This window comes from Myotis nattereri, assembly GCF_964212035.1.
Source record: "Myotis nattereri genome assembly, chromosome: 21".
Classification (NCBI taxonomy): Eukaryota; Metazoa; Chordata; class Mammalia; order Chiroptera; family Vespertilionidae; genus Myotis; species Myotis nattereri.
Genome location: NC_138097.1, coordinates 14279749 through 14294023, shown reverse-complemented (window position 1 = coordinate 14294023; position 14275 = coordinate 14279749). Strand labels below are relative to the sequence as shown.

The following is a 14275-nucleotide window of genomic DNA, read 5'->3' as shown; positions in this document are numbered from 1 at the left end:
TCGGCTTTTGGATATTTGGATGGGGATGAAATACACCCGTTTCGGGACTTTTTTTTTTTTTTTTTTTTTTTTAAAAAAAAAAAAGGTCATCAGGAGCCGTTATCTGCAAACTGATCGCACCTGCATGTTGGAACGCACTTGAGCCTGGCTCCTAGACTTTTAAAAGTTTCAGTTCGTCATTTTACGGTTGTTTTTTTTTTTTTTTTTTTTAAATCATCATCATCCGTATCGTCCCAAGCCGTGGTCGACAAAACTTTTAGAAAGGGCTATTCGGCTCCCTCCCCAGATCTCCCTTTGGAGTTACTTTCTCGCAGGGTAAATATTAAAGCAGGCTTGCTCTCTGGAAATGGACGGAGCAGAGGAGCCATATTTGTTGCTTGCAGGAACATCTAGACGTTCTTAGCACGAACCGTATTTTTTAATAGGTGTCGGTTTCAGGCATGCTGCAGTCCTCCGCCTGTGCGTTTGGGAATAACGTTGGGGAGGGAATTGAAGTTTTCGGTTTGCAGCAGACCGCCAGTGCAGAAAACCTTTGTGTGCTTTTGGAATAGGTTTGTCTCCATTCTGCGGTCTGGGTGCTGTAAAGTGCAGATTTTTTTTGCCTAAAAAGGCTGTTGGTAAATTACTCAAGTTTACCCAGCCCTTCTAAGATCAAAGGTAACTGCTGTGATCGACCGCCTTTCGGAAGGTCTTTTTGTCGGTAAAATGGTTTTATTTCCGAAGAGCATGCATCTCGTGCTACATGTTACATCAGTTGCGCATATCTTGATTTTACAGGCTCTGTTGTTTAGGTACCAGTTTTGTTTTTGTTTTGTTTTTTGCAAGTTGGCGTTTTTGTAATTTTTGGATGCTGAAAGTGGGCTTAAGTGAATATTCTGAATCTGGTATCTCAGAATCCCTCTGAATAGAGAAGTGCAAAATAATTGCTGGCGTTTTCTACCTCATCAGATCTTTTTACAAGAGTAATGGGGGCAGGGAGAGACTGTAAGTGTTAAAGACCCTGGTTTGAAATTGAATAAATGTCCTAGTTACTACATCTTTGCAAGTTGCTTAAAAGACAAAGCTAGTATCCCACCTGGTGAGATCAAATAACTTGTAATTTAAAATTTAAAGTAACCAGTGGCCATTTTAAACTTCCCTAATTTCTCCTAGAAGAGTAAATTTTCAATTACTCATAATTTTAAAAGGCATTCTTCGATGGGAAGGGAAATGTTAATATTTGAGTCTTTGAAAATGGTTAACTTCCCCCCCCCCTTTTTTTTTGGTATTGCCTGTCATCAAAAGAGGAAAGATAAAAACAAGGTCATAGTCTTAAATCTGTCCAAAGATGTAAATCTTCTGCATTTTTTTTTTATTTCAATGCCTTAGTCAAAAGTATTAGTCTATGCAACCAAAAGGTGAGGAAAGCAAAGACTGATAGATGTTAAGAAATAACTGCGACCTAAAATGTACAGGTAGTGTGCGATGAGCTGTCTCTTAGATTTATCCATAGATTATTGAGTATTTCCTTCTCATTGTTTCATCATACTGAAACTTAGGCCAAGAAATGTTTAAAAATCAAAACATTGATATCTTCCTTTTTTTTTTTTTAAGGTAACTTACAAGATTAAAATAAAATTTGGTTGATGATGGTTCTGAACAGATACAGCTCTTTTATTTGAGGTAAGACGGTAAATTTTTATTATTTTGACATAAAAATAAGCTTATTAGGTTTTGTTTTGGTTCTTTTGAGAATTTATATTTCCAGCAAGTAGTGATTATGAATATGAGTAAATATCAGAAATAATTTTACCAAGCTTTTAAATCTTTTCATGGGATAGAAAGTATAAATGCATAGCTGTTGTAACTCAACCGTATATAGTTTGAAACACTGAAAGGTCCTTTACGCCTTTGTTTAATTTTGGGAACAAAAAAAGACTAATTATATTTTGAGGAAAACTATGAACCAAAGATAGACTTTTTCTTTTTAGGTCTCTAATACACTGTGCAAACAGTTTTAATCTTTTAAACATGTAAATAAATAAATTTATTGGAAAATTTGAGCTAGTTATTATTTCTACTAATAGATTTTAGGGAAGAACATTTTAAAAATCAATTTTTGTGAGCATAGATTTTAGTTTTTGTTTCTTTTATATAATAAAAAGTTTTAAAACACTTCTCCCTACTTGCTGTTGGTTGTTAAATCAATAAATTGCTTAGAATATTTCTTTTTCCCCCAAAAGAAACCATTTTGAAGACAGAGACCATGGAGTTTTATATCTGAGGATAAAGGAAATCTTTGCAGAAGTCGGTATTTTATATAGCAAGTAAGTAAATGTTTTTACCCACCATCTGAAATTTAGTGCCTACCACAATTTGAGTAGGAAAATATCAGTAAATTTTGTCAATGAAACAAACGGCAGACTGTTTATCTTGAAAAGATGAGAAAAAGCCCATCAAATGCCATTTCTTTATATCAAAGCTTTTTTGTATTAACATTGAAATAGTTGACACATGTAGTTTCTATCAGAACAGAAAGACATTAAGTACTTTCCAATAAAATGGTGCTCCAGGATAAATCAGGAGTTGAATCATCGAAATTATCTTTACGATCTTAAGTGTACATTCCTTTTGATGATACTGATCACGTTTTAGAAATGGCCTAGAATTTTGCATTTGCAGATCTTGGGATTCTTAAAAGAACCATATTTCCAAAACGAAATAGAATTCCATATTCTAGTTGCTACTTAATGGATTTTAGTCGCTTTACCCATTTTCCTGAGTTTTCAAACGTACAAAAATGACTTATTTTACGGAAAACTAGAATAAAGCATTTATAGAGACCTCCGTAACTTAATAATTATTTTTAAGTCGTAAAAGGAAGAAGTAATTTTCAATAAACATACAATAATTTTACATCTTAAAACTAGATATGTGAGTGAAAAAACGTGTCCACTGATAATTTTCAAAAAATATTCTTTATTCATAAGTTAATACTGAATGTGAAAATTAATCTCAAGTTGAGATTAGTAAGGATTTGACAGAGAAAATATAGTAATATCTTGGGGAATGTTAAGAATACCCAAATAACCATTAGTTAATGTAAGGGCAAATTTACCTTTGTCCTTGACATTTATGTGGAAAATCTTTTTATCTTTTGGTGTTTGCTTATTCTGTTGATTCAAATAGGTGATAAAGATAACATTTTTATTGACTTTGCTTTAGTTTAATTTTTCCTCTCCAGTCCTTTGCAATTTGATCAAATTTGTGTTTATCATACGTGAAAGAAAACGGAATGTTACACCTTTAGTGTTTGAAAGACAAAACGCGCCACGAAAAATAATCAAAACATCTTTTACCCCAAGCGTCTTCTTTTTCTTTTTAGTAACATATTTTGCTCAACAGCTTTTATTTATTTTTATTGATTTCAGAGAGGAAGGGAGAGGGAGAAAGAGATAGAAACATCAATGATGAAAGAGAATCATTGATGGTCTGCCTCCTGCACGCCCCCTACTGGGGATTGAGCCCCCAACCCAGGCATGTGCCCTTGACTGCAATCGAACCGGGGACCCTTCAGTCCACAGGCCTACACTCCATCCACTGAGCCAAACCAGCTAGGGCTACCCCAAGCTTCTTTAACACAAATGCCGATGTTAGTTGTCTCTATGCAAATTATTGTAATTCATATGTGGTTGGTTGGCACTTACAAATTTGAGAATTGGGCCTCTTAAGACACAAACGTATGTGAAGTGTGACATAGGTTAAGTATAACATGGCAATAAATTTATAGTGGCCTACCAAAGGTGTTAATTTAACCCATAAATAAATGAACGGTTTAAGGTTAGGAATGTTAAATGAAGATTTTTATTTTTTTAGTATTTATAGAAAAATCTAAACGATGTAGTAATTTCTACTCGTCTAATGGAATACAACGCTTCCTTTATCACCAACAAGATACAGGATTATAATAGATCACATTTTAAGGTTTTCATGTACTTCAGCTGAACTTCATGATAGTGCTTATATTCATTGTTTCGTTATTTGGGGTTTTAACCAAGGTTGTATAATGGGCAATAATAAGTTTGATGGACAAGAATAATGGATACATGAAGACAAATATAAATGTAGGTACTATTATTTTAAATTACTATATTTCATTAGGAAAGTAAATTATTTAGTTAAATGCTATTTTCTGCTTAGCGGATCAAAGTAGTAAATGTTAAATATTTACTTTTAATTGAGCATTTTTAACCAATTCTTGAATGCAAAATCACCCGATCAAGTTGGTGATTAGGTTGGATTTGCGTTTGTTATCATGGTAATTAATAGCTGTTTAAAAAATTATCTGAAGTTCCACAGAAATGAAAGAAGCCATGCTCATAGTTAATTATACTTTTTTTTTAAACCATGGCATAACACTTAGAGGCTAGATTATGTGAAATAGATCATTTTGAATATAAACATTTTTTCAAGGTTAATTTACTGTTTCTCAGTTTCTTAATTATTAAAATACCGGGACTGGGACAACCAATGAATTTACTCTTTCTCCTGTCTGTTTTAATTCTTTGTTGAGAGGCATAGCATAAGGGGCAAAGGATAATTTAAGGACATCTCTATCTTCTTTATTAATGAAAGGTAGAGGTGTGTGATACGGTGGCAAATACAACTGAGATTCAGCAATCAAGAGACCCAGCTTCTAATGTAAATTAGCCCTATAATGTTGACATTTTATTCAGTGTACACCTTAGTCTACTTTTAGTACAAAGTATTTGGAGTTTCCAATCTCTTAAGATACCATTTAGCTCTTAAATTCTGCTATAAAAATAATAGAAGTGTCTACTTCTCTTACAAAAAGTGGAGAATAGTTTTTATAATTTTTGCATCGCACATCATGTAGTTCTGTGGTGAAACTGTTTGAGTAAGATGAGACCCGTGCAATCGCGTAACCGGCATTCTTAATTTTAGGAATTTCCAGATATTAATAAACAGTATATATATGAAGAAATTGGAAAGTCGATCTTAATTTGTTTTTAAACAATTAAGATTTAGAATGCTGTAGTAAAAAGCATTATTTGGAGTTTTGAAAATAATTATTTGATTAAATATATTTAAACTTTAGGCCCTGGTCGGGTAGTTCAGTTGATTAGAGCACCGTTCCAAAAGCCAGTTTCAGGTTCGATTTCCCGACAGGACACATACAAAAAGCAGTCAACAAATGCATAAATAAGTGGGACGACAAATCGGTATTTCTCTCTCTCTCTCTCTCTCTCCCTCTCTTTTTCTTTTTCTCTTTTTCCCTCTTTCTTGCTCCCTCTCTCCTCGCTCCTTCCTTCCCTCTTTACATTAAAAAAAGCTTATTGTATCTAATGAAACATTTGCAGCTGACCATTGGGATTATCAGTGATAATACCTGGCATAATTAACTTACGAAATTTCTATATTTAGATATCATTGTTTTACCAGCTACCTTTCCTTTACAGATTGAGTGGCTTAGTTCAAACTTTTGATTTTCATTTTGGCTGTTACTTCTGAGTGTAAATTAACCGTTAAAATTTAAATGATTATTTTTACATAGAATTAAGTAGCATGTTTTCTTACAACAATTTGATAGTTGATTTAAACATAGTGTAAAGCTAAATATAGTCTTGTTTTTTGAAAAATAATCCTATGCTTTTGAAGCTAAGCCATTTATATGAAATGAAATATTTTCCAAACAATGAATTATATATGTGTACTATATAGTAATCATAAGAATTTTAATTTAGACTGTCATGTTAGATATTTTGCTTAACATTTTAATGGTTTGTGAGTTGTCTTGTGGCAGTTTTCTAATGACTGTCACTACCTTATTTTTGTGGAAGACATTTTATATTTCATAGTCTTCTCTGATCTTATTCTTAGTTTAAATGTTAAAAATTGTTTGAAGGGTTTTAAAAGGTGACAAATATTATAAGAAAAGCACAAATGGACTAATGATGATAACGTAAGACTTGACTAAAACTGTCTTTGCCTTTTATTATAAAAGATCCAGCTACCAAAATGGTTATTTACATGGCGCCTATAATTTCATATTCAATGAGAATCTATAGTACTGCAAAATATTAAAGATAGGTAGGAACATGAGCAAAATTACCAACTTGTATAGTCTGCTTAAGCGGACCTTGGCTGCTTCCCCTTCAAAGGACGGCACAAAGCACTACTTCGTAAATTTTGGGAAGGAGCCAGTATAATAGATTATATTTGTGTTAGCACAAAGTGAGCTCCCAGTCCTTTTCTATATTTGGTGGAGGCTAAACCCAGAGGTACATTCTTACATTGGTAGGTAGCTTTTTTGTACAAGCACATTATCAGACGAATGGGACATTTCTTCCACCAGTAGTCCTTAAATCAGTTACACCCTTCTCTTAGGGGTTATATAAGTTTATTTTACTTGGATGATTTAAATTTTGTCTTTATTCAGAAAATCCTCTCTTCCTTATAAAGTCTGACTAAATTGGAAGCTTAAAATAAATAATTCTGTTTCTTATAAATTGCTTTGTTACCCGGTGGGAGGATATTTTTTGGCACCTTACTTTTAGAGGTAATTTTGAAGCCAATTTTTGCTGTATTGATTGATTAGTCAAAATGACTAAAGGAATTTAGACTTGGTAAGAAAATCAGGAGCTTGCTTTATAATTTGAAAATTTGAAATCATAGCCTGGAAAAACATTTGGGTAGCTAAGTTTAACCTAAATCCTAAACAGTGCTTTGGCTTTCTAAAAATTTTTAAATTGCTATACTTTGATGCTGAACTTCTAAACAGCTTTTTTGGGTAGGTCAACATATTGAGATTATTATAAACATGCTTTGGAGCAGGAGTGACTTAAAATAGTATTTAACCTATATTCAGAAGATATTTGAGATATAGGAAACAACTCTTCCATGTTTACTTTATGATAATCTTAACTAGTGAAAAGCATGGATATGATATTTTTGTTAATCAAGTATATATTTTAGAAAGGATTTGAGTTGAGTAAATCAGTACAATTAATAAAAATAGTTTGAAATTGTGCCTAAGGATTCCTTTCCAACACTTTACCTTAGAATAGTGTACGTGATAATTTAAAATAATACCTGTATAATAAAAGCCCAGTGACCAAATAGTGGAATGACCGGTCAACCGCTCATTATGGCACACAATGACCACCAGGGGGCAGATGCTCAATGCAGGAGCTGCCCCCTGGTGGTCAATGCGCTCCCACAATGGGAGTGCTGCTGCTCAGCTGACCTCAGCGCTCTCACAATGGGCCAATCCCCGCAAGCCACGCCCCCCAGCAGTGTATGAATCCTATATACTGGGCCTCTAGTGACAATATATAAAATGAGAAAACAAGATCTTGTAGGTAGGTAATGCAAGTTTTCCTTTAGGACTTTTAAATGTAGACAAATGAGAGACCAGAAGATAAAATAATTTTGTACTATTAAGTAGTGATGTTGGCTCTACTAAACAGCTGGGTCTCAACTCTTGCTATCCATTCAATCTACCTGGGGGAGCCCAAATTTTTGCCTTCTCTGTTGGAGTTTTTGGGGACTGAGATTTAGACATTCACTTGTTTTTATAGTAACTCATTTTACAGGTGAGTCTCCTGTACAGCCAAATTTAAGATCCTCTGCAGTAAAACTTTTTATCTTCTACATGTTTATATACATACACTTGTCTTGGGCTTCTGGCGAGTGATCCTTACAAGATGTTTCTGAATAAATCCTGGCATATTAATACTATTTTTATTTTTTTCTACGCATAAAATTATATTCTTTTTGTTTTCTGCAGAAATGTGAATCCTGAGACTGAATCTCTAAAGGGCCTGTACAACGTAATAGATGTTGGTGGAAGCATTTAGTAAGTTTACTCAATTTACATCTTTTTCCTGTTTTAATTTTAAATATGACTTTGGAAATTTTGAGTACCTGAGTCAGAATTGTAAAAATACATAGGGATTTAGTGAAGCTCAGAGCAACACAAAAAAAATAAAACCAGCATGGTTAGCTGTGTGTGAAGTTTATTATTTCAATTTTGCTTATTAATTTATTCTAACTTATTATTTCCTACTTTCTTCAATTGAACTGAGGCAAGAGGTACAATGCACAGAAACCCATAGTTGAACATGCTTCTAGCCACCTTAGATCTGGGTGTTGGTAAACTCCCCCAATTTTTTAAAAATAAAGTTTTATTGGAACATAGCTCTGCTCTTTCATTTATACATTATCTGTGTCTGCTTTCCCACTACAACTGCAGAGTTGAGAATAGTTGTAGTTAATGGTCACAAACCCTAAAAGAGTTACTGTCTTGTCCTAGATCCATCTCGATTGTCAACTTGATCCTACGTATGTAGAAATCAGAAGCTCTTGGTTTCCCTTTTGGTAATAGAACATACTTTTTAATGGATGTTAGTATAGTCATGCTAATAAATTAATTCTGAACTTCCCTTTTTTGAAAGCCTAATAATAATTTCTTCTGACAGTGGCGTTATGCTCTGATATTAGAAGACTTGGTAACAATTACTATGGAGTAGTTTTTCAAATTCCCAACCTGAGAAATAGTGGGAAAGAATTAGTGGTAAAACTGTGTAAAGAAATTTGGATGAATTCTCAAAGGGATTTATTTATTACTGGAAAAATTTTACATATGATAATTACATACTAGCTGTTTGTTAAAGACACTTATTTTTGAATCACATTTGGAAATTAGATTCTTGATAATTTTTTATTCTAATTACTATTTCATCTTCCATTGTATAAGTGGCCATTAAGGCCTGCAAAATAATAATTTTTTTTTTTTTTTTGATGGGAGTGGTGAGGGCAGAGATGAAAACTTTCCTAATATAGTACAATTATTGACCTTGTCTTATCAAATATTTTGAAGAGATATTGCCTGGCATATAGTGGATGCTCAATAAATACTTGTTGATTTATTATTATATATAGTGTCCATTAAACATTTATCAAGTAGTGTTTTGGGTCTAATAAAAAACCAAACTGAAATTCATTATTGAAACATTAGTTTTAATACTTTATTTTTTCAATGTGCCTGAAAGCTAAAACCTTGGACTCAGTAACAATTAAAATTGACAAGAAACTACAAGTCTCAATCTCTTCAAGCAGGTGTAGTTGACTATTAAACTTATAGGGGCAAAGGGCAAGATTTCATTTGATGACAAGACCTTTAAGATGATTAAGTTATCATAATTAACAGTTGGCTGGTCTTTCTCAGATCATTTTGTACTTAGTTTATTAAGACCCAGACTTTTTATTTTTTAATTTCTTTAATTTTATTGATTTCCGAGAGGAAGGGGGAGGGAGAGAGAGAGAAACATCAATGATGAGAGGATCATGGATCGGCTGCCTTCTGCACGCCCCCTACTGGGGATGGAGCCCGAAACCCAGACATAGGTCCTTGACTAGAACTGAACCCAGGACCCTTCTTGATAGAGTGTCAGTCCCCAGGCTGTTGCTCTATCCACTGAGCCAAACCTGCTAGGGCAAGACCCGGACTTGTTAATATACTGTAATCCTATGAAGGATTTGAGCTCTTACTGGGTAGTGAGACAAAATATGTGAGTTTTCTATTAAATGTTTTCAAATTAAAGACCAATACAAAGAATATTGAAATCAAGCCATAAGCACCAAGACAAAACCTTAATTAATTACATGATGGGAAATACGTTCCTGTTCTGGATAATTTTATATCCATCTATTCCTTTGATTTTGCAATAAGTGTTCCAGTTTTAAGATGATTTAGTAAATTGTGGCATTATTAGAGTCCCGTTTTTAAAATTAAGAGCCATTAATCACTTCTTTGTATTTCTCCCTGTGCCCCACATTTCTACTGAGATTAAAAATTGGGGTTTGTTGGGAAGTAGAGATAAGGAGATTACTTCTTTTGGGGGAACATCTCATAAACTCAATTCTGTAATGAACCATTTACTTGCATTTGAGTTAACAATACTTTATATTACAATGTCTCTGTTTTTGAAACAAATTTGCTGGATCAGAATTGAAACAGAAGATCTCCTTAATTTTATGTTTTGTTTTGTTTTTTTATGTACAGGATTGGCGAATTTTAAGAGGTAGCAATTACTTCCTACTCTCTTAACATAGTAGTCTTTACCTTTGCTTGTGGGATTTGATTTAGAACAAGCAATTTTCCATAAAAAGAAGACATAAACTAATGAACATCATAGTGGAAACGTCTAACTTTCCATAGTATGAGCTTGAAGCTTACCTTTTATGTGAACTAAACAAAAGATCTGGGTCTCTTTGATGATGTTATTCTAGATCAAACCATCATCTCTCCAGGATGTCTACAGCCATTTGCACGTTATTGGACAGACGTAGCGTAGTAGGGCTTTGATATCAAAACTCTACTCAGTTTTTTTGTACTGATGTTATTTTAGTGCAAGACTAATTTAGTCTTTTTAAAGCAGAAAGTGTTTTAAGTAATTGACTCCATGATTCTATGGATTCTTCAGAGATTTCATTACTGTGGGATTATAAGTTATATGAATTTAGTAAGGTGAGTTTGTAGGTCCCCAAGTACTGTGATTATCGTGGTGTATCAGAGTAAAAGCTAACATTTATTGAGGTCTGTATATATGCCAGGTAATATAAATGCTATACAGATACTATCTCATTTAAGCCTTACACTGCTACATGAGGTAGGTACTGCTGTTACTCCTTCACAAATGAACTGGATTTTGTTACCAAGAATATTTCTAGGCTCAAAGAACTCATGCCTGCTTTCTTTTTAATTTTTAATGTAACTTTGCTTACTAGCAGTTTTAGGTTTTGTAAGAATTTGGAATTCCATGAAAATGAATGGCTTACTCCTAAATCCCCTACTTTTAGATGCTTTGATGCTTGACTGAGCACTTTTACTTACATTAATAAGATTCTTACTTTTGGCTTTTGATTGACTTTAAGGAGTACAGATTGATCCTGGTTTTTAATGTTATGGAAGTATCTGCTTTCTCTTTTAGCATTTTTTTTTTTCAATTCCCAGCCCCCCCCCCTTTTTTTTTACTATATTAAATATATAACATCATATATGACAGAATGACCAATATATTAAGTTTTTTCTATTTTATTTTTATTACAGAAGCTAGTGATTTTGAGTAATTTTGGAATGCTTTTAATCTCATTAGGTTTGTTTTTTTTTTTTAATTTAAAGGATAATGGGCTTTTATATAAAGTCCTGGATAAATTTACCTCTTACTCTATGGCAGAAGAAAATAGAGCATTGATTTATCATTTCATGTACTAAATTGAATAAATTGCACCTATAGACATCGAAATGATTGTAACTTGATATCAATGCTTTAGTTTCATTGTTCATCATAGTAGTATTTACTGCCCCAACTTCATTTAGAGCTTGATTTTGCACCAAAACAATAGAGATTGGGGGAAAATAGTTTTATAATGAACTCTGCAAGAAGAATGAAGGTATTTTTATTTCTATAGTTCTATATAGAAGTGTATATCCCTTAACTTAAAGGAATGAACAGTTCAAATGGAAGATATTTTACTGATGTGGGGAATGAATGAGTTTCAGGCTGGAGAGAAATCGGCAAAATAATTGAGAAATAGTTTCGTTTATTACTGATTTTGTGACACTCATTTTTAGTTTTTTAAAAAATATGGATGGTAGTGTTTCTTGGTTAACCAGATAGTTTATTAAGTAGATTTTTTTATTGTATACTAGAGGCCCGACGCACGAAATTTGTGCATGTGGCTCCGGTTCATCCACCGGGAAGGACATCTGGTCTAATTAGCATATTACACTTTTATTATTATAGATTATTATAGATAGTAGACAACAAATTTTAATTACAGTTTAGGATACAAGGTATTAACTACCTAATGAGCAAAAATGCTATTATACTTAATAACCTCTTAGTCAGTCACCCAGACTTTATAAATTTAGTTTGAGAGCTGCATAATTTACAGAGAAGACCAGGGCTAAAACTTACATTTGCAATTATGTGGATCCTGATTCATCAGGATTCTTTTTTAATGTTAAAATCACTTGGCTTCCCACTTATCCCTTTAATTCAAAGTAGTTAAGTAATGTATTTGTCATTCTCTGAGAAACATTTGATATTTTGGCAGTGGGAGTATTTTATTTGTATATAATTTGCAATCTTATAGCATTTAATGGCAAATATCAAATAAGCCAAACTGACACTTTGCCTTTTTTATCTTTTTTCCCCCTAGTAGCTACATATTTCCAGCATTCTCAGATATGTAGCTAAAGATAGTGGCATTTTTGTTGTCTCTTTGCGATATTCTAAGCAAAATTAATATCTGTTAACTGGAAAACTATGCTATGATTGATCCACTGCTTTGGTTTCTTTTATTCCTTAGGATTCTTTTACATAATTAGTGTGTGTGTGTGTGTGTGTGTGTGTGTGTGTGTGTTTTGTTTTTTTTGGAAGAAGAATATTGGAAAGTTCTTCATTGAGATTTAAAATCCATAGTGTTGCTGTAATTTAGCTTTCCAGGGTTTTTGAATTTGAATTTTTGTCTTCTACAAACACTAAAACAGTATCGCATTTAACTAGTAAAAATTTATCTCTTTACTGCTACTTTTTGAAAAAAAAAAAAAATTTTTGATTTCAGAGAGGAAGGGAGAGGGAGAGAGAGAAATAGAAACATCAGTGATGAGAGAGAATCATTGGCTGCCTTCTGCACGCCCCCCCAATGGGGTTGAGGCCGCAACCTGGGCATGTGCACTGACTTGGAATCGAACCATGACCTGGTTCATGCTTAACCACTGAGCTAAGCTGGCCAGGCTACTGCTGCTTTTTTATGGTTACATGTGTATCTGTGATAGTAAAAGAACTTTGTTACTTGTGTGCAGTCTTTGATTCTCTCAGTGACAAGTTGTGTGTAGTACATACAACTTTAAATAAGACAGTTTCATAGTTTAAAGCTGTTACAGAATTAAAGCTTTGTGTATGGTAAGAGTGTCTTCAAGGTGGGTGGATGTTCTCTGTTTGAAGGTATTCCAACAGCGTTTTTTCTTTTAATGTTTTCATCAAGCACCCACAGCTTGAAGCGTCTCAAATGGACCCTACCGCTGAGAAATCAAGATGGCAGTCCACTATGGGGAATAGAGGAAAATGGATTAATACAAGAGTGCTGTGATAATACACAACCAAGACAGGGTTCATTTAACATGGATTTCATGAAATGAATGAAGACAATAGGTTTCTTACCCAACACAGATGGACAGTGAATTTGACTTTCCAAAGACTTTTTGTATCATTAAACAAGCCCATTTTTGACATTTGGAGATGAAAGATGGCACGTTAACAGAGATGATAGTTTGTATGTCTGGAATTTTTTTCAATTTGATTTGTATGAATATGACCTTGTGAAATGTTAATTTTAATAAAATTTCTAACACTTTAAAATTTCTCAGTTTGGGCTTTTTTTTTTTAAGCTGAAGACTCATTACATTAAATGTGCGCCGTAAATAACAATTGGGCCTTTACAGTTGTCCAGCAGTGAAGTGTACTGAATAAAGCTGGTAAAATGGCAATGGTGTGTTGGAAAATATTTTACGTCGTTGATTAAGATTTATTTCCACCAGTTGTGGAAATTTATTTGTGCTTTAAGAAATAGGCGTTTGGTTAAATGCCGTTTTATGCCTTCTTGAATATCTTGCAAAATAACCAGTCAATAGGTAATAATAGAATCTTTAACTTGCCACATGATTTTAGTGAACGTTTAAAACAAAATGCATTTTGTCTCAAAATTCAGGATGAGTGATAACAGTATTTTTCTGAGTTTTGTGTTGCTAAAAAAGTCTTTTTTATCTCCACTTCTTAATATTGAAAATAAAACATCTTGCGATAGAATATTCATCTGAACAAAACAGATGCCTCTTGTCTAGTTAATGTTAGGGGAAGAAATGTTGGATTTATAAGGGAATGTCCTTTAAGATATTCATAAAAGGCCTTAAAATTTTGGTGACAATATTGTCTATAATATACGTGATGTAAATATAAAATAGGAATATTCTGTATTTTTCTTATTCTCTACATTTAGGAATTCAGAATAAATGAATCACACCATGTCACAGTTGACATTTGATTTCCAGGTGAATACTGGCGTTTTATTGATAATCAACTGACACTAAGTTTATAAATGTGTGATAGGCTTTATTTGGATAAACCAAATCAATTGTTGATATTTTCCCATTATACATGGAAAGTTCGCCTTGATGTGTTTTTGTGTGTGTGAGAGAGAAAATAGC

The 14275-nt window shown here is 33.1% G+C and overlaps 1 long non-coding RNA gene across 1 annotated transcript; it reads left to right on the top strand.

Moving 5' to 3' along the window:
- Positions 1–2: 2 nt before the first annotated feature.
- Positions 3–13434, top strand: LOC308535829. The gene is made up of 5 exons (XR_013997302.1): positions 3–984; positions 1594–1662; positions 2223–2306; positions 7790–7858; positions 13057–13434. It is a non-coding gene; the product is annotated as an uncharacterized lncRNA (long non-coding RNA).
- Positions 13435–14275: the final 841 nt, after the last annotated feature.